Here is a 20,465-nt window from a genome sequence, read left to right as displayed (position 1 = left end):
CCTGCTGAGCTCCTCTCACGAAACCTCCCATGGAACCATCAGCTCCACACCGTGCTCCTCCTCCTGTCCTGCTGGAGCAGTGGGAATGTCCCTCCCCAGCTTACAACTCTGCATTGCCCTCCCAAACTGCCCACCCCTGGCTGTGGGGCAGCTGGAGGAGCACCTCTGGGCACTACAGCTTGTTTTATGTGTCTAGGACACCGACCTTGGCAAAGGACAGATTGCGTTTCTCTCTGCTGATTGTGCAGTGAGACTCACGCAGAAATCTAGGTTCTGATGCAAATGTTTCTCCTTTGGTCTCACTGTTGCACCACATTCACTAAAGTGGAGAAAAGCAAGTGATAGCATCAGGATTCAAATCTCAGACAGGTTGGGTTGGATTGTTTAATTAGATTGGGTTGTGTTTTAACCACCTTTGGTCTTGTATTCTGTATTTCAATCCAGCTGCTACTGTGTCCAAAGTTTCCAGAGAAATACCGCATTTTTCTGAATACTGACAAAATTCTTTAATCTGTGTTTTTATCCTCTATTGGAAAAACATTAAATACCTCAGTGGGACTTCATTGCTTTTCATTCTAAAAACTTTTTTCAGAATGTTTCCTATGTGGGAATAAACAAGAAATAAAGCCATGAAAGTACCTCAGCAATTGCTCATGATGTGCAAATGTATTTGCATGCTCTTTTTTTAACCTTGTTTTTAAGCCTATTCTTAAAACATCTAATTTCCAACAGGAATGAAAGAAAAGTTTAAAAATATTGAAAGAGGAGGTAGAAATGCAGTTGCTTTTCTTTTTTGCCAAGGCAAGATTTCATTTCTCTGAAGACAGAGAGTAGGCGATGGTGAGGACAGCTGTGAATCATTCATCGTGTAGACCTTCAGTTGCTGGAGGAGATGAACATCTCAGCTCATGACTGATCTTATGCCCCGAATCTCCAAGCTCTGGAGCAGTCTGTACCTTGGGAATATGAACAAGGACTAGGTTCTTGAGGGAGAAAAACAGCAAAAAAAGGCATCTACTTCAGGTTATCTCTGTCTGACCTATGCCACCAAGCTTTCTGAGAGAAAGATAGCATCTAGCAGACTTCTTGTCTTAAAAAATGGAAAAATTAGGCTGAGACATTTATTTTCTTTTCTTTTTTTTTTTTTTATTTTTAAAAGAGTAATTATATGAGTTGGCAGAAACCTGGAGTGTCTGCCAGTTTGCACATAGCACAGAGAGCTCGGCATTTGCCAAGGCTTTTTTTTTTGGCAGATTTCTGACACTGGATGGTTTGTATCCCTTAGTGTCTGAAATGGCAAAAATGCATCTGACTAATCAATGACGTTGGGATGACCTTCTTGTGGTTATAAGCATACCAAAGGACTTCTTCTCCCCAGACTTGAGATCTGCCTGTTCTCCCCGTGCTGGGAGCCTCATTGTTTCACCGTATTGAGGATTTGCTTCAGTTCCCACAGGAAGCATCAGAATTACAAATTCTTCAGCTTGAAAGGTATCTTAAAAAATTCCACCAACCAACCAACAAACCAACCAAAGCACAAGTGTAACAATGTGGTTTCTTTAACCAGGACAGAAGAAATCAAAACTCTTTTCAGACCCTGAATCAGACCCTCTGACCCATTGCTTTTGCTGTTTGTGCTCTCCCGTACCACTGTAATTATCTGAACAGCTGGTTTATCCCATCCTACACTGCTTATTTCATTTTATTAGGCAGGAGAGGTGCATCTTCCCAGACAGAGGGATGGGAGCTGTGAATCGTATCCTGCTGAGAAAAAGTCTCCTGGGTATGCCCATGTGCATTCTCCAGCTCATCCTGTGGCCAGTGCTGTGTCCACACGCTCCTCTGCCCCTCTACTGTGCTCTCCAAAGGGCCCCTCCATGTGCAGCTGCAGAGGTTTTGTGCTGTCTCCTCACTCTCTGGGCCAGTGAAGTTGGGAACATTTTGGATGGCGCTGTGCAGATCAGATCAGGGCATCCATATGGAGCACCCAGGCATCACAAAGTGTTATTTCTGAAAGGGTGATAGCAGCATCTTGGGCTGGATGGCCCCTGCTCCTGCAGCTGCTCGTGCTGCTGAGGCAGCGAGCGGTGGGGAACTCAGTGCAAACTCTCAGCATCTCCAGAGTCCATAGTCACACTTTAAGAGCCTGATCACCTTTGTGGGAAACCCTCCCCAAAGCCAGTAATCAGTCTGTAGAGTGAGGCTGACAATGGTAGGTGTTAACCCAGCACAGTGCTTCCCATTGCACTTCACAGCCTGGCTGTGTAATGGCAGCAAGCTGTCAGCTCTGCTCCTGAGAAACTCCCAGGAAATATTTCCTCATTGAGGCAAGGGGAGCCATGCAGGCTCACACGACCTGCAGCATATTTTGGGTAAGCAGATAAAAATTCTCAAGGGGTGCATTCATCCAATGTTAACATTTTTCCTGAGGTTGGACTAACTTAAGTCATTGTGACCGTAAAGAAGCAAAACATTGCAATGCCCTGGAAATGTGACCCTGAACATGTATAAGATTGCTGTGTATTTGGGGTTTTTACATTTGAAAAGTCCTTCCTGTGCCAAATGGGCGCTGCAGAGTTGAAATGAAGCTGAAATCTGGCCTGTTGATAGCTGTAGTTATCTTTAAAGTATAAACCATCTGTATTTTATGTATTTAAAAGAAAACTATCGCAGTTGTGTTTCTGTGTACGTGGTCAAAGGCAGATTCTCCTCATGTGGAGTTGCTGTAACTTCAAATGTAATGAGAGCAGGGCTGGGCTCTAAGTGTTCAAGTGAGTGCACAAAAGCAGACAAGCTGTGTGTGCTTGAAGTGGCAGGGAGTGATCTTTAATTAATTGAATGACTGTCTCTTGTAGGCTGTGTCACCTACTATGGCAGTATGGGATAAAGCACAACTGCAAAGGCATGAAAAAACATAAATCCAGATTTGTACCTGTGTGGTTACAGGCCATAGCAAATAAGTTAAAATATTAGCTATTACTGAGTAGAATATCTGCATCTCTATGAACGGATTGCAGTCTCCACCAGGCACCAGTGATACTGTATGGAGGAGGATGTGCAGACAGCGAGATGACTAAATATGTTAAAAGACACATAGCATGAACCAAACTCATAGCACTACTTACAATTTGAATTTTTGTGCACAGTTACCATATGGATTAAACACTCATTCAAATAAGTGTATGATAGATACTTGATAAAAGAAGTCATGCAAAGGAGTGCATGGTATCATGTACAAACAGAACATTTAAATGTTATGGAGAGAAAGGCTTCTTTGGGTAACAATCTCAGTGGTTTTGCCTTTTTGTTAACAGCAGCCCAGTCTGATATTGCCCTAACAGGGAAAGCTGAAATCTGCAATGAAGGTTGCCATATATGGTGATTCTGGAATCAGGATTTTATAGAATTTAGATGAGCCACTTAAAATGAAATACCAGCAGCCACTTTGCTTCCCATCATGTGAAGGCTTTGCACTCTGCTACACGTCACCTTTCCAGAGACCTCGGTGGGAGAGGGAAGTGCCAGCAGTCTGCTGGGGCAGAAAATCCTGGGAGTGCTAGCTGGCAGAGGTCAGGGCTGCACTGATGATACCCCACATTTTTGTTGGTGTATGTTATCACAAATCAATCAATTATCATTTGTTCTCCCCACCCCCCCCTTTTAAGGTCTGACCTAATACACAATTTAAGCACTTATGGATGACTGGAGTGTGCTCTGTAAAGTGTTTGTGTATCTGAAGTACTTCAGCATTCAGGTCTAGTTTCTTTTTATCCTGCATAGAGCTCCAGTGCTTCCTCACTGGATGTTGTTACGTTTTTCTCTTGAGCTGACACTAGGGAGAAAAAGCAGTTCTGGATCTTACTTGTAGCCCAACAGTTTCTCGTGTGCTGTAACCACAAATGCAAATCAGATGGTTTGTCAGTAGCTCACTTGCCATTCTTAATGTCACTGTGCAGATGGCTTCAGGAAAAGGGGGTTTGTATACAAGTAATGCCTACATCTTGATTAATTCTAGATGAGCTCAAACAAAAGCTGCTCACCCTTTAATAATGCCTCGTCTTTGAGCTCACTCAGCAGCACGTGCGTGGCTGGGGACTGTGTGTGTGCCAGATCTGTGTGCAGCAAGGGGATGAAATGTTTCCCTTCATGGTGGGAACATGTCTGCACCCTGTAGGACCGTGTTCAAGTACTGGGAGACAGTGCTGAACGATGAGATAGATGGAAAGGGTGGGGCCACTTCTGTGGTGGGGCAGAAGTCCTTGGGATACATCCTGAGTAAAATGCATGGGGCAGGGTCCAGCAAAGAGTGGAAAGGGGCAAGAGAAATCCTGGTCCTGACCTTCACCTTGTATCTCCCAACCACCTATGGGCTGATGTCCCACCCTGGCCTGAGCTCATCCCTGTTACCTCAGAGGTGATAGATTTGAAGACGGAATAGATAAAAGCACCCACAGTTATTTGAAGAAAAAATGCCATTAAGAAGTTCGATTATGGCCAAGGCAAATAAAATTATGCACTGAATCTGTTATAAACCAGAGGAGGGGTTTGAATGCCAGAAGCAACCTGCAGTTATGTCTGAGAAATTTCTGCAAAACCATAAGGAAAATATAAAAAGGTGAGCTCAAAACAATGTCAACTGTGTCTGTGACAACTGGCTTAAAAGAGTGAAAACATTCAAAGGAAAACAAAAACAAGTCAAAAAGAGCTAACCAGTCTGGTATGTAGTGATTGACAAGAGCAGGACAGAAAACCCTATAAACAGTTTTTATCTGGGATTATGCTTCATGTGTCCTAGCTGTTGCAAACAAGAATTATTACTGTTGTTTGACAGACTTGCCATCTAGCAAAATATTTCCCAGCATATGAATAATAGCTTAGCAATATGCTTGTGAATGATCAAACCAGGGTTGATGTGGTGGTAGTTTCCCAGTGAAAGTAAAAGGAATGTTTCTGGAAAACCTATTGTGTTCAAAAAGGCATCTTTCTATGTTTTAGTTTCTAAAGAAACCTACTTTAGCAACATGGTTCCCTCTTGCTAAACAAATAAAAACTCGATGGCTTAACAGGAGGAGGTAGGTTTGCAGAGGATATACAAGGGAGGGCCATGGCTTTGTGTGCCATGGGACACCCAGCCAGTTCCAGTCGATTCTCTCAGAGGATTTCAATTTATCTGCTGGGATTGTGCTCATGCTTCTTATAGCACAAATGGTCAGGTGCAAAATAATTTATATAATTTGTATTTGTCATTAAAACTGGAGATGAGAAAAGACCTTTTGGTCTTTCTCCTGCTGCATAAAAGGCATATCTGTATGTCAGTGGGTTTTTTCCTGTTCCGATTAGGGAGATGATTTCATCATTTCCATTGAGTGGCTTTTCCAGGAATGGGAAGAGATAAACCCCTGTAGCTTGCCTGATATTAATCCCTCTATTCTTTGATTAATTTTCTCCATTTTTTTTCATCTCTTATATATTCTAATTCCTTTCTGCAATGCCCTTAAAACATTTAGCATCCACTGCATGACTGCTGTGTCCACATGTATGTGTTCCGCTCTCTTTGCACAGTAATCTCTAACGCCCCGTAATCTCTACGAATGCCTAAACTAAACAACTAATTGTGTTTATCTGCAAACTGCTCTGATGACTTTGTCCACTGAAAAAGAGCATTAAGAGCAGGTGGTGAGCTGTGATTGCTGTTTCTGATTGGAGAAGAATTATGCATGTCTTTGTTTTTATTATCCCTTTCCTCTGTCTTCCCACCTGCTGTTGGCTCTGGTTTTAACCCCGCAGCAGGGCCTGCCTTTTTTCCTCTCCCTGCACTCAGACATGGAGTTAATGCTACAGAGGGGCCCTGGTTCCCAGCTGCTGTACTAATAGCACAATTGACATTGAGGCACCAGGGCAAAAGGTTGATTGGGAACCAGGGGAAGACATAATTCAGTGAATTAATGATGGAGACAAGGATTAAGATTATGCTGCTAGCTTCCAGACATGCCAAATATTTTTAAAGCAGTATTTTAACAAGGAAAATGACAAAAATGCTAAACAACTGAGATGCCTGAAGGGCTTGGTGGTTGTCTCAAGACTGGCTACACTCCTTCCCTTCCAGGGAAACATTTTTTGGCTGGATTCCCAATATCATGTGTTCCAGGACTTGAGCAGACAGGGCTCACTAGTTCAGAGATTACTTGCTGGGATACTCTAAACCCACAGCAGAGTGAAAGGCCAGTGTTCTCCATGCTGCTGACGTGTGGTTCAGAAGAGTCTGCGACACAGAGCTTTGACCTGGCTGTGCCTGCAGCTCGAGGAAATCACAGCTATCTGTGCACCACCTGCAAAGAACAAGTGGGAATCCTCCAGAAACAGAGATGTTAAGAGCCAGAAGTTCCTGATGTGAACATGATAGCTAATGTTATTGCATTTCCTCTATTATGGAAGTACTGCCTTGTGATCTGGCTCAGCTGGTGGCAGGAAGAGGTCAGGGCTGAATTCCTGTTGCGTTCCTTACATGGAGAAGGCCCAAAACGTAAAACCTGTGAAGGGCTTTGTGACATCTCATTGCCTTTAGACCTTGGTAATGTTCGTGTCACTTTTCTAAATGGTCCTGCCTTGCTAGAGCAACTCCTCTGAGTATGCTACACTGTGTAACTCTTTGCTGTCACTTGCTACGTCCCTGGTAAGCTATGAGCCACAAAACAAAATGACACTTAAGGGTTGAAATCTATCTGACTTTCCTTAGGGCTGAATGTACGATCTCATGCTATAGTTTTAGCTAGACTTAGGTCACCAAAATTCAGGAACATTTGCATGCCCAAACAGGCTGCCCTGATCTGTACTCTGTATCCAAGTAAGCTCATGACGGCTGTCTGGCGTTGTTATCCTCAAGGTTTTTCTGTGCAAACAATCCAGCTCTGCCTCTGTTCACAGTCTGAATGCCAAGCACCTAATTGTGGGTTAGTTTCAAATTTTCTCTCTTGTCTGATTTGGATGTAAGTGGAGCAGTTTGATCTTGGGCGATGAAGCCAGAAAGACAGGTGAGTTGACTTGATTTTCTCTGCATTCTTTTTCTGAAGTACATTTTTATCTGCAGGAAGAGGGACGCGTTGCTTTAACAGCAATGTAGAACATGGAATCATGGAATAGGTTGAAAGGGACCTTTAAAGATCATCCTGCCCAACTGCCCTGCAATGAGGAGGGCCATCAGTCCTGTCTAGTTACAGAACAGATAACAAGCACTTCAGAGCTGCTTCTTGACATCTTTTTTCCACAAATATGAAAAAAGGGGTGGTGAAGAGGATAACATTTTTTTTTAAAGTATAGAAAAGCATTCCTCTACTGTTTTAAGCTGAGTATTTAAACGATTCAGTGAGCCCTGGGGAGAGGAAGAGCTTTCCATTCGTAACCTCCTGCAGCCGCCTTTGAGCTTTTTTCATGAACTCAGGCAGCTGACAAAAATGCTTCAGTCCTTTCAAAGAGTGAGCCAGAATCCACTACATTTTTTTGCAGTCTCAGCTTATTTTAGGCTTTCTTTTTTTTTTTTTTTTTTCATAAAGACTAAACTAACAGGCACTGTAGTAATTATGTTCTTTTGATGAGGGAACAATCAGAAAATTGCAGATTAAGATAATAAAAGAAAATACAGTGTCTCTTACATACCTTACAAATCTAATGAAATTAATTTTACTGGTTTCAGTTTTAAAAGGCAGTGAAAGAATAGCTGGAGCAAGGCTATGCCATGCATCAGGAGGAGAGGTGGTGATAAATCTGAGCTTCAGAAGGGAGCTGCATGTGGCTTGAATGAACCACATATTTTTAAGTAGCTGTTTGTGCCTTGTAGAGCCATGACAGGTAGTGATGCCTGGGGGTTGTGCCACTACAGTGGACCATGCAATGTCAGCTGGGATGTCAGAAATGTCATGATGAAATGTCTTTTGGGAACAATTCAGGTAAAGGTGAGCAGTGGGAGAAGGAGGGACTGACACGCTGCGGCCAAGGGACTGGCAGGTAGACTGGGCACGGATCGGGAGATGAGATGCAGGATAACTTCTCCAGGAACTGAGAGAAGTCAAAATTCCCTGGGGTTCCACTGGAGAAAATGACCAAGTAAAAAGTTCCTGAACACGTGCAGCATCTGCTGCTGCTGCTATGGTTTGGTTTGGTTTGGTTTGGTTTGGGAAGCCAGGTCTTGTCACTGCATGCACAATTACTTCATAGGGAAGGGATTCAGAGAAAGGAGTGGCTCCTGTTTGAGGTGATTGTTTCACTCTTTTTTTCCCACTTGCTGCCTGTGTTTGCCTCCTGTTTCCAGCTGGAGTGTGCAGACAATGATGGGTGGGTGCAGAGCAGTGAATGCGTGACCAGGGGCACTGCAGGTACCCACAGCCCCTGCAGCCTGGGAACATCCCACAGCCCCCCGAGGGGAAGCCAAGGGAATTCTGCAAGTATTCAGCATGATGCACTTGCAGCATCCAGTAATAGCAGCAGTGAAGGGGTTTTCTGAGTCAGAGGATTATGTGTAATCCCAGTTTGGGACAAAGGGTTGACATGAGTGCTCTGGGACAGAGGGGTGCCGCTTTAGGGGCATGGGAGCTGCCGAGCTGGTTCAGACTTCTGCTCAGGCTGAGCCTGGTCCTGCTTGGTCTCAGGGACCTTTGCTGCAAGGGGAGCAGCAAGAAGCTACCTGCAGGGAAGGATGAAACAAGCCTGAGGCTGAGCTAATGGCCCCTGCAAGGAAACCAGGGGCTTGCAGTCACTGGAGAGTCTTGTTCCTTGTACTGAAACTGAAATGTTCTTGTCAAGTGGTATCAGTGCTCCACCCTTTTTTAGCCCCTGCTTCCATCTTAACCTCTTGTGTTTAGCACAAAGTTCCAGTGGATTAGCTGACATGTTATGACCAGTTTTAACTTGCTGGCCCTTCATCCCCGTGTCTGTTCTCTCATCCCACAGCACAAGAAGGATAAGCCTAGACATTTATGGCTTAGTGTCTGCAGGTTCCTCGCTGCTTTTGTTTTTTTACTGCTGTAATTTCTGACATAAAAGTGTCAAAAATGAGATGGACAGCCCGTGCAGATGGGAACAAGCTGAGAATGAAACTGGGCTGAGCAGCAGAATGGAAACCTGGCACCAGAGCTGCCCAAGGAAACATTCCCACACCACTGCCTTGGTGTGAGCCTGGTCCAGCCTCTGATGTCTGGAATTTTTTCTTTCTAGAACTGACGTGGGCAGGGAAGATGAGAATTCAAATGCTTGTGGTACCATCTCTGTTTCCAGAAGGATTTTTAAGAAAAGGCCAGTGATGCTGGTTGTCCCATTAGCTTTTCATTAGTGACTCACTTAGCACTGGGAATAAACAGGGAACTGAATCAAGCTGGGCCTGTCTTGCACTTTTCCCCTGAATCCTATTTTTATCTACAGAAATGCAAATCAGAAGCACTTTGCTGAAACTAGGGAGGTACTTTATAATTTATTTGTCAAATTGGTGGGAAATTTCTGAAACACATGGTTCCAAAAGTATCTGTTGCTCTTAAATATCCCCTCCCTCTGGACACAGAAGGCTATTCAGATGTGCCTGAGGATGTGATGAGCTGCTGGGAAGGGAATGTCAATCACCGAGGCAGGCATGAATGATCGGGGCTTTCCACAAAATGTGAAGGGAGAAAATATTTAGTATCATTAAAAGAACAAAGTTGACATATTAAATAATCAGCTTAGTAAAATCCATTTTGCAAAGGATCTGTTTCTGGAAATTAGGTGTTAGCATTTGGTAAAGAAAGGCTAAATCATAAAACACTGCTGTGAATATTATGAAAGAAAAATCAAGGAGTGTCTGTAAAGTCAGCTGAAGGCTTTAAGTGTGCTCTGATGTTGAAATAAAATCTTGATATTCTTAAGTTTTCACTTGTGTCCATGGTCTACTCCACCCTGTGTGCTCACACAAGCAGCAAACTGAATTGACAAACTGTTCAAAATCAAAAGTAACTTTTTTTCCCACGGGGGCCTTGGTTGGTTTTAGCTTACTCCCAAGGCTCAGAATGAACCTCACACACTTGGTGCATAACACTGTGTGCTTTGAGAATGCTGTTGGCTTTACACTTTCCTGTACAGGTGTACATAATTTTTCTTAGGTGTTTGGCAGATGCCAGCAGTGTTTGTGCCCTGTGCTGTGCCTGCCTCCCCAGCTGTGATTCAGAAGCTTTCTCTGAACCTCCGATAGCTTCTCCTCTGGTAGTGAAATGCAGCTTGCTTGGGAAAGCAAATTATGCCATGAAATAATACTTCATAGCAGTCCTCAGTACTAAGCCTTTTATGAGCTGTCAATATTTAGGATTTGTCTCTATGTAGCGGCTTAGTTTTATCTGCGAGTGAGGCCAGAAAAGAAGAGAATTTGTGAGCACAAGAGAATGAGTGGGCTGGCTCTTGTGCTCAGAAAGCTCCGCCGTGTCTGTCCCTGCTCCCGCTTGCAGCACATCACCAGGTAAGGGATGAGGTTTTGCCTCTGTCCACGGTGGCTGGAAAGATGTTTTGAGGTGGGAGTTGACTGAAAGAGGAGGCAAAGCACAGGTTAGTGCAGTGCAGAGCATAGCAATTGTCTGCTCAGGATCTAAATCAGTCGGGGTGTTAGCTCTGTGCCTATGCCTGCATAGTTTTAATATGGGGAATAATTGCATTTTGGCCTCCTGACTCATCTGGGATTTTTGTGGTACAAGGTTTGGATTAGGAATGAAGAAAAGGAGACTAAACTGGCACACCTCTGTTAGTAATTTCTTCTCTGCAACTGCTTTTATATCTGTTGCTCTGGTGTTTGAGGTCTTCCATTTTGATGTGTAACCCAGCACAAGGATTACCCAGGCTGAAGAGAAGCGTGTAGGAATTACACCATCCCAAATTCTGCTCTGTGCAGAAACTCAGTTTCTCTGTCTTCATCCCCTGCTCCTGCAGGCTGTGGTTTTACAGCCTGTTGTAGCACTGTGAGGACCCTGAGAATCACTGGGCTCATGGGGTGGGACATTGCAGCCAGAGTGTGTAGCAGCAGCATCAGTTCTGCTTCCTTCTAAAATAGAATAAGCCAGTGAAACAAATTCTCTGTGAAAGACTGTGCTCTTAATGAACCTGTTTGAGGCTAACACCTCTCCTTCAAAAGATCCATTTCCTTGCTATGGTCTGAGCTTTTTGATCTCTTTAAGGTCAGTCATTGTTTACTGAAGTGTATATTCACTTCATAATCTTTTATCAGTTGTGCTGTATCACTTCATTCAGGTGCATTTCTGATGGTTATTGTGCTCAGCTGATTCCCTTGAAGTTATTAATTTCTTTTAAATCTTTCAGCATTTCATCCTTTGCTGAAATGCTGATAACTTCCCACAGCCTGTCCTGTCCTCTCCTTGCTGCATCTTCAATGTTATTTTTTCTACCTTTTATAATATGTACGCCAGTGGCCTTTTGCCTGACACTGGTCCTGTTGCCTGGTGAAACAGGAGAATATAATTACATCTCTTTGAAATAATAACGCCTCTTTTATAATTCTGAATGTAAAATACACTTATAGGCAAACTTATTAGCCCTTTTCCCACTTATTATTGACAGCTATACCAATTTTGTCTGGTTTTCATGTGATAGGGAGAGAATAATTTCCTGTTTGTACGACGTAGTTCCGGGGACAGTGGGAGTTATTGGGCTTTAGGGCAAAACCCAAACAGGATTAAGTTGTGCAAGGTGAAAAGTTTCCTGAGGATCTATCAAGGGGAGTAAATGTGGAGGTGGGAAGGGTGGGTAGGAGTGAAAAGATGCATAAAAACTTCCCATGGATCAGTCCCTTGCATGGGTGGTACCTGCACACATCCTCCCTTTTTGGTTTGTCATTGAGGTGTGGGCTTAAGAAAGGAGGTGCTGTAGCAAAGAGCTGTGGGGCTGCATCTGTAAAACTCAGGGTGGAGAGAAATCTGCTTAGAAGTGTACAGGCATGGCTGTGTGTACTGCACCTTGGGGAAAGGCTGTCAGTTTTGAGGTAAAGTATCTGTCAGAAGAAAAGCTGAAGCAAAACTAGAAAAGTGTCCAACCTGTCTGGATGCAGGCCTACAGAAAAAACAAAGTAAGTGTGTACTGTTGTTAACAAGCACTTTTGTGACAGGAAGGGAGGACTGATTAACAGCAGAACATCTGGACAAAGACCACAGAGAGCAGTGCTTCTTCCCATGGTTTGCAGAGGACAATTGAGGCCTGTGAATGCTTAAGAGGCCTGGAGATATGCAACAGGCTTGGCATAGTGGAGATATAAAATTAGATTAATTAATTTTCATAGTAATAAGTCTTGCTTTATTAAAAATGTCTGAAATTTTGTTAATTGTACAGTTATGTGTTATGAGACGTGCCAATGCTACATCAGGGGTGCAGCCTCTGCACTGACAGCTTTGGCAGGTGACAAGGGTTGTCTGCACTGATCTCCTGTCTGAACAGTTTGTGTTGGAATGGGTAAAGAAGCACCGAGTGAGCTCGCTTAATAAAAAGGAAATGATCAGGGCTGAGCAGGCTCATTTTTGCTGGGACAGTTTAAGGCCTATTCATATAGACACCTCAAATGCATGGAGAGGAATATAATCTCTGGTGGGACACATGGTGACAAGCTGTTGAGGCAGTGCTGGGCCACAGCTTCAGCTGGGAGAGGACAGCCCTGTACCATCAGAGAAACTGGATTATTGGTTGCCTTTTCTCTGTCCCCCTGCTAACAGCGATCCTGCTGCTGTTGAGATTACTGCTTATCACAATGGTGGTCATCAGTCCTGGATGCACTTCTGGAGCTCCAACAGGGGTTGGAATCTTTTTGTTGTATTGCACTTTTAAGCAGAAGTCCCTTGTAAGCCATAGAACCTCATGACATTAATTTCTTTGCTTTTATTAATGCTCCTTGAGAGTAGCCACTTTAATTTTGCATGATATGTTCTAGTTGGAGTATAAATAGCTATAGCAGTCTATGTGGTTGCAGGAAACATTGAGCTGTAGTACCTCTGGGGGAATACAACTCCATGGAGATTCAGAGTAAATATTTCTTGAAGCCCATTGAAGTTATTTCACTGTTTTTATGCTGGCTTGTGGAAGGGGATAAGAGTCTGCTGATGCTGATACTGCTGGGGGGATGTGTCCTTCTGTACAAGGAAAACCTACTTTTATTTCTGTGTTGGGTGAGCAGACACTGCTGAATGTGCACAGCTGAGGGTGGATAGAGTAAAACAATTTTAGCTAAACCTGCAGATGTAAACCCTGAGGCAGGCAATGGGTATGACCACTGTTTTCAGAGCTGCCACTGAAATAAGTTTCCTTCTTGGATTTCAGCTGGATTTGCATGGCTGTTTGCAAGTGTGTCATTTTCAAACTGGATGGGCTATGACCACAGAACTTCAGAATGCTGCTCTGTATTTGTGACTGAACTTTACATGGTGAGGATTGGCTTGACTTTATGTAGGAAGTGTTTCAGCAGGATCCTAGAGGTTACTACAGGGCACAGTCTGTTGCGGAAGCCATCTCCAGGGTGAAGTGCAGTGTTTGTCTGAGGTTTCTGTGATGTTGTTTTGGAATAGAAAGACTCGTGCTTTGGCTTATAGTACTGCATAAGCCACAAGGAGAAGGAAATAGAACAGCGTGTAGGGAGCTGCAGTAGAAAGTGAGAGAATCACCTACTTGAGTAATTCATTAGGTGATTCATCCTGTGATAGTTCTTTGGATCTCTTATAAGAATTAGTACTTCTCTGTATGCAGTGGAGGAAAAAATTAATTCAGACTTTCTAGAACAGTATAAGAAGTGACTTTGAAGCCCTGTCAAATGTTCCTATGATTTAGGAATCCAGTACATGGGGGCAGTTTATCAGTCTGGGCCAGCTGAGGGACTGCTTTGAATGAAATCATCTTGATCAGCGCTGAGAGCTGCTGATGAAAAGGTGTGAGCAAAGCCAAATATGTGCTTGCCTGTAGTTTCCTCTTTGATACTGGCTTCAGTAAGATGCTCAAAAAATATAAAGTACAGTTGTCTTGTTTGAATGGAAGCAGTCCATGGATGCAGGTCAGCTTCAGATGGTGACCTCTTTATCTGCTGGCAAGAGATGTTGCATTTCTTTAGTAGAACAGGCAGCAAGGTAGATCAATTGGAACAGGGCTCTCTGCTTCTCCTAAAAAAGCCAAAACTGTTTTGTGCATGAGAGAAAATCTTTTCAGTTCATGAGCAAAGAAAGGATGGACCTCTTAGTCGGGCTGTTGGATCACTCCAGCTGATATTGACTCTCTCAGTGGTACAGATTTGGGTATGGTGTGTTTTCCTTTTAACATCAGAGCTGTACCTTCCTCCTGCATCTGAAGCCATGGTTCTAAGCTCTCTCACTTTCAGGAGGTCCCAGAAGGATCTTCACCATCATTGCAGATACTTTTCTGACTGTACTCCTTAAACTGTCCCTCTCCTCTGTATCTATGGGGCCTTACTTCTGAGGGTATCAGTGTTCATTGGCTTAATTTCACAGTTAGGGACTAAAAGGTTTGTAGTTTTTGGAAAACTGCAAAGTGAAATCACTGAAGTAATTATGTGCTCAAACAATCATTTAAAAAATAAGTTGTCTTCAGTCAGTACTGTGTGCAACTTTTTGTAATGTATTTGCAAACCAACTTTAAATAATGTAGCTTCAACTGTCCCAGAAGTTTGAGTACAATGATCCCCAGTGAGTTTTGGCAGTGGCTCTATAATTTTATAGACTTATTTTCAGCCTTTTCATTTAGTTACATTTTATTTGTTGGGGTTTTTTTGGTTCATTTTGTTCCTTTGTCTTATTTTTTTCCTTATTTGTTTGTTTGTTTGTTTGTTTTTTGAGAGGCTGTCCATTTTGGTGGTTCACCGTCCGCTTTTATTCCTAGAGAGCTTTATTCACACCTGCAATTTCTGTAGGTGTTCCTGTTCTATGTCTCCTCTCCAAGTACCCTCTGACCCCACCAGCCATCCCCTGTCCTTGTGGCCAAGGCAGCCCTCCTGCTCCCTGCCCACACCTCTGCCTGGCTGCTGCCTCCAGCAGGTCCTGAGCCAGTCCTCAGAGAAGAGGCATTCCTTGAATCCTCCTGCTTCACCAGACAAACCAAGACTTCTGCTTGTCCTGTGGCAGGATTTGTGCTCCCTGTAATCTGACTTACTGACAATTGCCCTGCTCTTCATCTCTTCTGTCCCTGTCATTGTTCCTTGAAGCCCTTTCTGCCTCTGTGCTCACCTCTCAGGCTGAATTCCTTCATCTCTTATGAATATTCCTCAAGGACAGCAGTGTGTTGGGCTCCTCAAATATGAATGCTCTGACTTTTATTTATTTTTGGCCAAATGTTCACTCCTAATCCTGTTTTACTTGTCACCTTCAGCATTTCTGTTCATCTGTCCACACCAGGCCCAGGCTCAGAGCGTGTGTCAGAGGCATCCCAATCCTATCTCAGCCTCCTTGCCTGGATCCCAGTATATCTATTGCACTTATTCCCTCCTCTCAAAGCTGGCATTGCCCGGACAGAGAGCTGTGGTGCTGTCCTGTGATGTATCTCCTTGTGTCTTTGCACTCACATCTTCTCTGGGGAGATGCTGTCTCTCTGTTGGATGATGGTTTACAGTGAATTATGTGCACCATTATGGTTTTATAATGAAGATTTCGTGGTATTAAACACATTAACATTTGAAACGTGTTGTACCTGTTTAGCTTTCGACCTCAGGGAAATTTTCTGAAGATGTTAGCTGTTTGCATAATAAACTTCTGATGATAAAATATTTTACCAAGGAGGCAACAGCTCTAATATTTGCTATCCGGGGTCGTAATCCTGAGTGTGACTTGCATTAGAGTTTGGTGCAATTTGACAAGTTTTATGCTGATTCACTTTGCATACAGGAGAGCTGCAAGCAATTCATGTCAACCTGAGTGTGCAGGATGTGAGTCACTGCCTGATGGTCAATGCCTGCTCTGGCTAGGAAGGATATTTTCTATGAAGTGAGTCTGTGAATCTTTGAAAATTACCTTTTTACATATTCATGACAATTTATCTAAATTCATAGCAGCTTTGCACGGAAAGTGAATTGTGTTCTAGGAAGTGCCACATGGCCTGTGCTTTTCTATTTGAACAATTACTGCATCAGAAATGTAAAGCCCAAAAACATGTTCTCAAACCATTGGAAGAAAAGTCATTTAACCACCATGGTGGCCATGTAGGAGCTGTGTGTGATCCCCTGCAGACTCCTTGACATCTCTGCTTGGGAGCACATCCACAGGTGGGTCTGGGCTGCTGTCTTTTTATGGGTTTTTAACCCATCTCTGATGACCCTCCTTGAACACTGGTCTGGGTGTAAGGAACAGAGTGGGTCAGCTTGGTTTTTGTGGAGAGGCAAAAGTGGGGTATGTGTGTGATATTTAATGATGGGCCAATTCTTGCGATGACCCACTCTGATACTGGAGCTGGTTATTGCCCTGGAAACAGCATATAAATCTGTTCCTTCTGCTTGCTTCACACAGTTCTGCTCTACTGTCAAGCAAAGATCAATTTTAGCATGCCCAGGCCATGAGCAAGAGCCTTTCAAACCTCTCCTGGCTGTCTGGAGGAGTCTGTGTGCAGAGCTTTTTGGAGACACGGCTGTATTAGCCCTCAGAGAATATTCTGCCTCAGGGATGGAGTTGGTCTCCTCCTGATAGGCAAGCAGCAATATTTTATGGCAGTGTGACTATAAACCATACCAATGTTTGGCTGAAAAGTCACCATGATAGATGCTGCTGTATATTCCAATGGGCTTGAATTTAATCTACACCTTGCGGGGAAATAAGCATCACCATCCCTAGTGAGACACTAGGCTAGGAAAACAGTTTCTCTGAGTGGTTTTAAGGGGCTTAATTTCTTGTTGAATGTCTGCTCCTGCAGGTGGCTGGCAGTGGTTAGCTGTAGTGCCCTGGTTTTCAGGGAATACTGTCCTCATAGGAAATGTGGAGCTGGAGCAGACCTGCAGCATCAGGTTCTAAAGCAGCATTCCTGTTCTCTGGTAAGGAAGTGAACATTTTGTAATTGCAGATTAGCATGAGATGGCGCACTTTTTGGGGTTTTTTAACATTAAGGAAAAAAAAAACCACATGCCTCTGTGTAAAGAGGACTAATTAGTCACTGGATGAAAGCCATTTGTGTAAAATGCTAAATATTGTTCTTCTGGAGAGTGTATCAGCTAGAATTGGCCAAGTATTGAAGCGTATGTTTGCCTTTTCTCCCATGGACTAATTCATTAGTGTAATTACGATTAGAAATCTCCTACAGAGATGTACATGGAGGAGGAAAAGAGGGCTTTGGCTAAAAATTAGCTTTATGGAAATCTTTTTTCCAGCTGGCTCTATTTTCAGTTCTTCCTTCCACTCAAACTTGCTTCTTCCTTTTCACTACTGCTACTGGTAAATTGTTCAGTAAAAGCACTAATGTTCTGTCAGAGCAGAGAGAAGATGAGAAAAAGGGTGTTTCTACCTCTCCCTGCTTGTTTCTGCAGTTGTGAGCTAAATAGTCACTTCTTTGCAGTCAGGCAGGGAGCTGAGGAGAAGCAGGAAGGGGAACCACCACCCAGCATTCCCACTGTGCCCACTCAGCACAGGGTAGGTGGTTTACAGCTCTGAGCAGGGTGTCTTGATAGCTCCTGTTTTCTCCTGTTCTGGCTGGGATGACTTTCAGTCACCTCTTGTGTGGCTCTCCCAGCCTTCTGGGAAGCTCTTTCCTCAGCCAGGTACCTGTTTCTCCCCTTGAATTTTGGTAGCTAGCTCCCTTTCTCTCCCACCCCTGCTCAGCTGTTGGAGATGTCTCCCCAGCAGCCCACTAGGTTGGGATGGAGTCCTTCCATCCACTTTGAACTGCAGCTTAAAAGATGGAATGACCTTACCCCGTCCTTTAAAAAAGACAGAAGAAAACCTTGAGTCATTTTTAGATTCTAAAACTTGCCACAAAATGAGCCTGGATGTGACAGTTGCAGCACTCCAGAGGACGGATGGGATGAAGTGTTGTCTTGGCATGAGTGTTGTGACACTGTGATCCCTGCCAGGGAGAGCTGCTGCTGTTTTCTCCCAGGAGTGGCTCTCCCCATGTGCCACTCAAAGATGTGCAGGGCCAAACCGGTGGCACTGGCTGTGCTCATATATATTTAATAGGATCTCAGGCACCAGTTTTTGATCTGTGCTTCCTCTTAGGCTCAGCTTTTTCACCATTCCTTTTCACACTACTCCTCCCACCATCCTCCCCTTGCCTGCAGGCCAAGGAAGAGCAGGATCTCTGGTCCCCTCTTCCACGTCCTGATTTCAAATCATGGTAAGGGCTGGCTTCTGTACTGCAGGTTTTGCTGTGTATATGTGTCTAAACAGCTTTCTGCCTCTCACTTGTCTCCCTCCCTCATCATGCAGGCACATAGGAGGCTCTCTGTAGGAAAAACACTAAAAGATTATTGTTTCAGCTTAAAAAGCCCCCTCCCAAACAATTATTTCCTTCCTGCTTTCATCAGACTGCATCTTCTGTGGGATGCTTAGGCTGCTGTCTAGAACGCAGCTTGTGTCAGGATGTTCTCCCATACCAGCAACAGCCTGTCCTGTTAGCAGGTCAATTTGCAGCTTGTTACTAAGGGTGTTCAGGTGGAAATGCCTTGGGAGGTGATTGGGCAGGTAACTTGTATTGGCTGAGAGGTTTGATCTTCTCAAACCAGCTGCAGCCATGCTGAAAATGTCACCAGTGTGTGAGAGAGGGGTAGGAGCCTCACACTGAAAAACTAACAGGGACACCTTCTGGTTCAGAGTGCTTTGGGCGTAAGGAATTGTTAACAACAGGCAGTTTAGGAAGAAGAGACTTGCAGTAACATACCCAGCAGCTCACATAATGGAGCACTAAAAAGGTATTTTGAGTTGTGCATTTTATTTTATTGTGCGTGTGCATTCTTGAATATCTCTTAGTGTTTAATGCTGAGGGCTGCTGGGGGAGGGAGATGTTTTGGGTGTCTAGCGTGGGTTAGTAATGATAACTGCAGTTTCTGTTGCTGCTCCAGCAGTGGGCAGACACCCTATGAGCAGTTCTGAAATAGCTCTCTTCTGGGTGAGTCCAGCTCTGCACTTGGCTCTTCTGTAAGTGGTTTTTTGCTGCAAAACCATCTCTTTTTTTTTTTTTTAATAATCTGTGTTACTATTACTTTTTGAGACCATGCATCCTAAACAAGCTAAATCTGTGTCCCACAGTGAATTCAGAAAGTTTAGTGCTTAATGAGTTGGAATAGTGCTAAGATTAGAAAAGCATTTTATTGGGGAGGCTTGACAGAAACAGTAGTTAAAAGTCGCAGTCCCTTCTCAGGTGAGGAATTTACACGAGTATTAATGTGGCAGCACAGCAGGGGAACAGCAGATTACACAAAAGTAAATTGGCACCTTTGCAGCAAGCCCTAGGCAAGAAGTTTTGGTGGTCCTGTAGGCACAACAGGCAGCAGCTCCATCAGAATCTGCTGCAGAAATAGGGCATCCCCTGACCTGCCATGAGGGTTTAGTGATGGACCTTCCTTGCCCCAGACTTCTGTGCTTGCAGATCCCACAGTGTTAAAAAACTTCAGTCATGCAGCTATTTTGTACCCAAATCAACTTTTCCTTGCTGCCTGAGAACAGCAGCTGTGGGGGTTACTCACGGGATGAATCATAGGAAAAATTATTAGTTGTCTTTATGAATTATCCCTTCACCCGCTTACCAAAATTCTGGTTGGGGTTTTTGTATTTGGTGTTTTTTTTTTTTTTTTCTTTCTTTCTTTTGAAATTGTGTTTAACATTAGATTTTAGCTTAATGTGAATGTCTGGGGAAGTCCTGGTGATTTAGATACTTGTATAAATTGGCCCTCCTCTATGGAATTTCAGCATTTTGTTGAGCTATTGCACAGTGTTTAAATGAAACCTGTTTGGGGGTTTTATATGTATAATAGTTCTGTTGAAAGAAACAAGAGCACTGCAAACCATTTTTCTTTGTAACACCTCTAATTTTTGCCAAACTGTGTCCATGTGTCTCCTTCACCCTCACTTTTTCCTACCTGGCAGAGTTGCATTTAGACCTGGAGCAAGGGGCAGACACCTTGCTCACCCTCAGAGAAGCATCTCCAGGTGCTTCTCGTTCTGGTTGCAGACAATGAAGGTGTGACTTCCCTTTCCTGTGCAGCCACAGAGATGTGCCTGGCACTTGGTGTGATGGTTCAAAGGGAGCACTACTGTCAGCAGAAGGTTCATGTGCTGAGAGGACTTCTCAAGTCAATCTGTAACAATGTGCCAGCTGAAAAATTTCAATGGCTTCCTATTGGCCAGCTGGATTTTCAAAGAGACACCAGCCTGTGGCTGATGGTTTCCAGGCCTGAGGCCCAGTGCTTGAAATAAGTAGATATAAAAGGAGAATCAAACACCAATCATGAGCTCACATAGGCTGCATAAATGTTAAAAGCAAAAAAG

The 20,465-nt window shown here is 43.7% G+C and overlaps 1 protein-coding gene across 4 annotated transcripts in view; it reads left to right on the top strand.

The window, feature by feature from the left end:
• The window catches only part of HTR2C (5-hydroxytryptamine receptor 2C), a 263,054-nt gene that overhangs the window by 93,816 nt on the left and 148,773 nt on the right, over positions 1 to 20,465 (top strand). The window contains exon 1 of one of the 4 annotated variants that reach the window (XM_032124097.1): positions 10,392 to 10,471. The exons of the other annotated variants lie outside the window; for them this stretch is intronic. The gene's annotated coding sequence lies outside the window, so the exon portion shown is untranslated. Of the gene's footprint in view, positions 1 to 10,391; positions 10,472 to 20,465 lie in introns of those variants that run through there. 4 annotated transcript variants of the gene reach the window in all.

This window comes from Corvus moneduloides, chromosome 14, assembly GCF_009650955.1.
Source record: "Corvus moneduloides isolate bCorMon1 chromosome 14, bCorMon1.pri, whole genome shotgun sequence".
NCBI lineage: Eukaryota > Metazoa > Chordata > Aves > Passeriformes > Corvidae > Corvus > Corvus moneduloides.
Note: the sequence above shows the minus strand (reverse complement) of the source record. Positions and strands in the feature narration are given on the sequence as shown.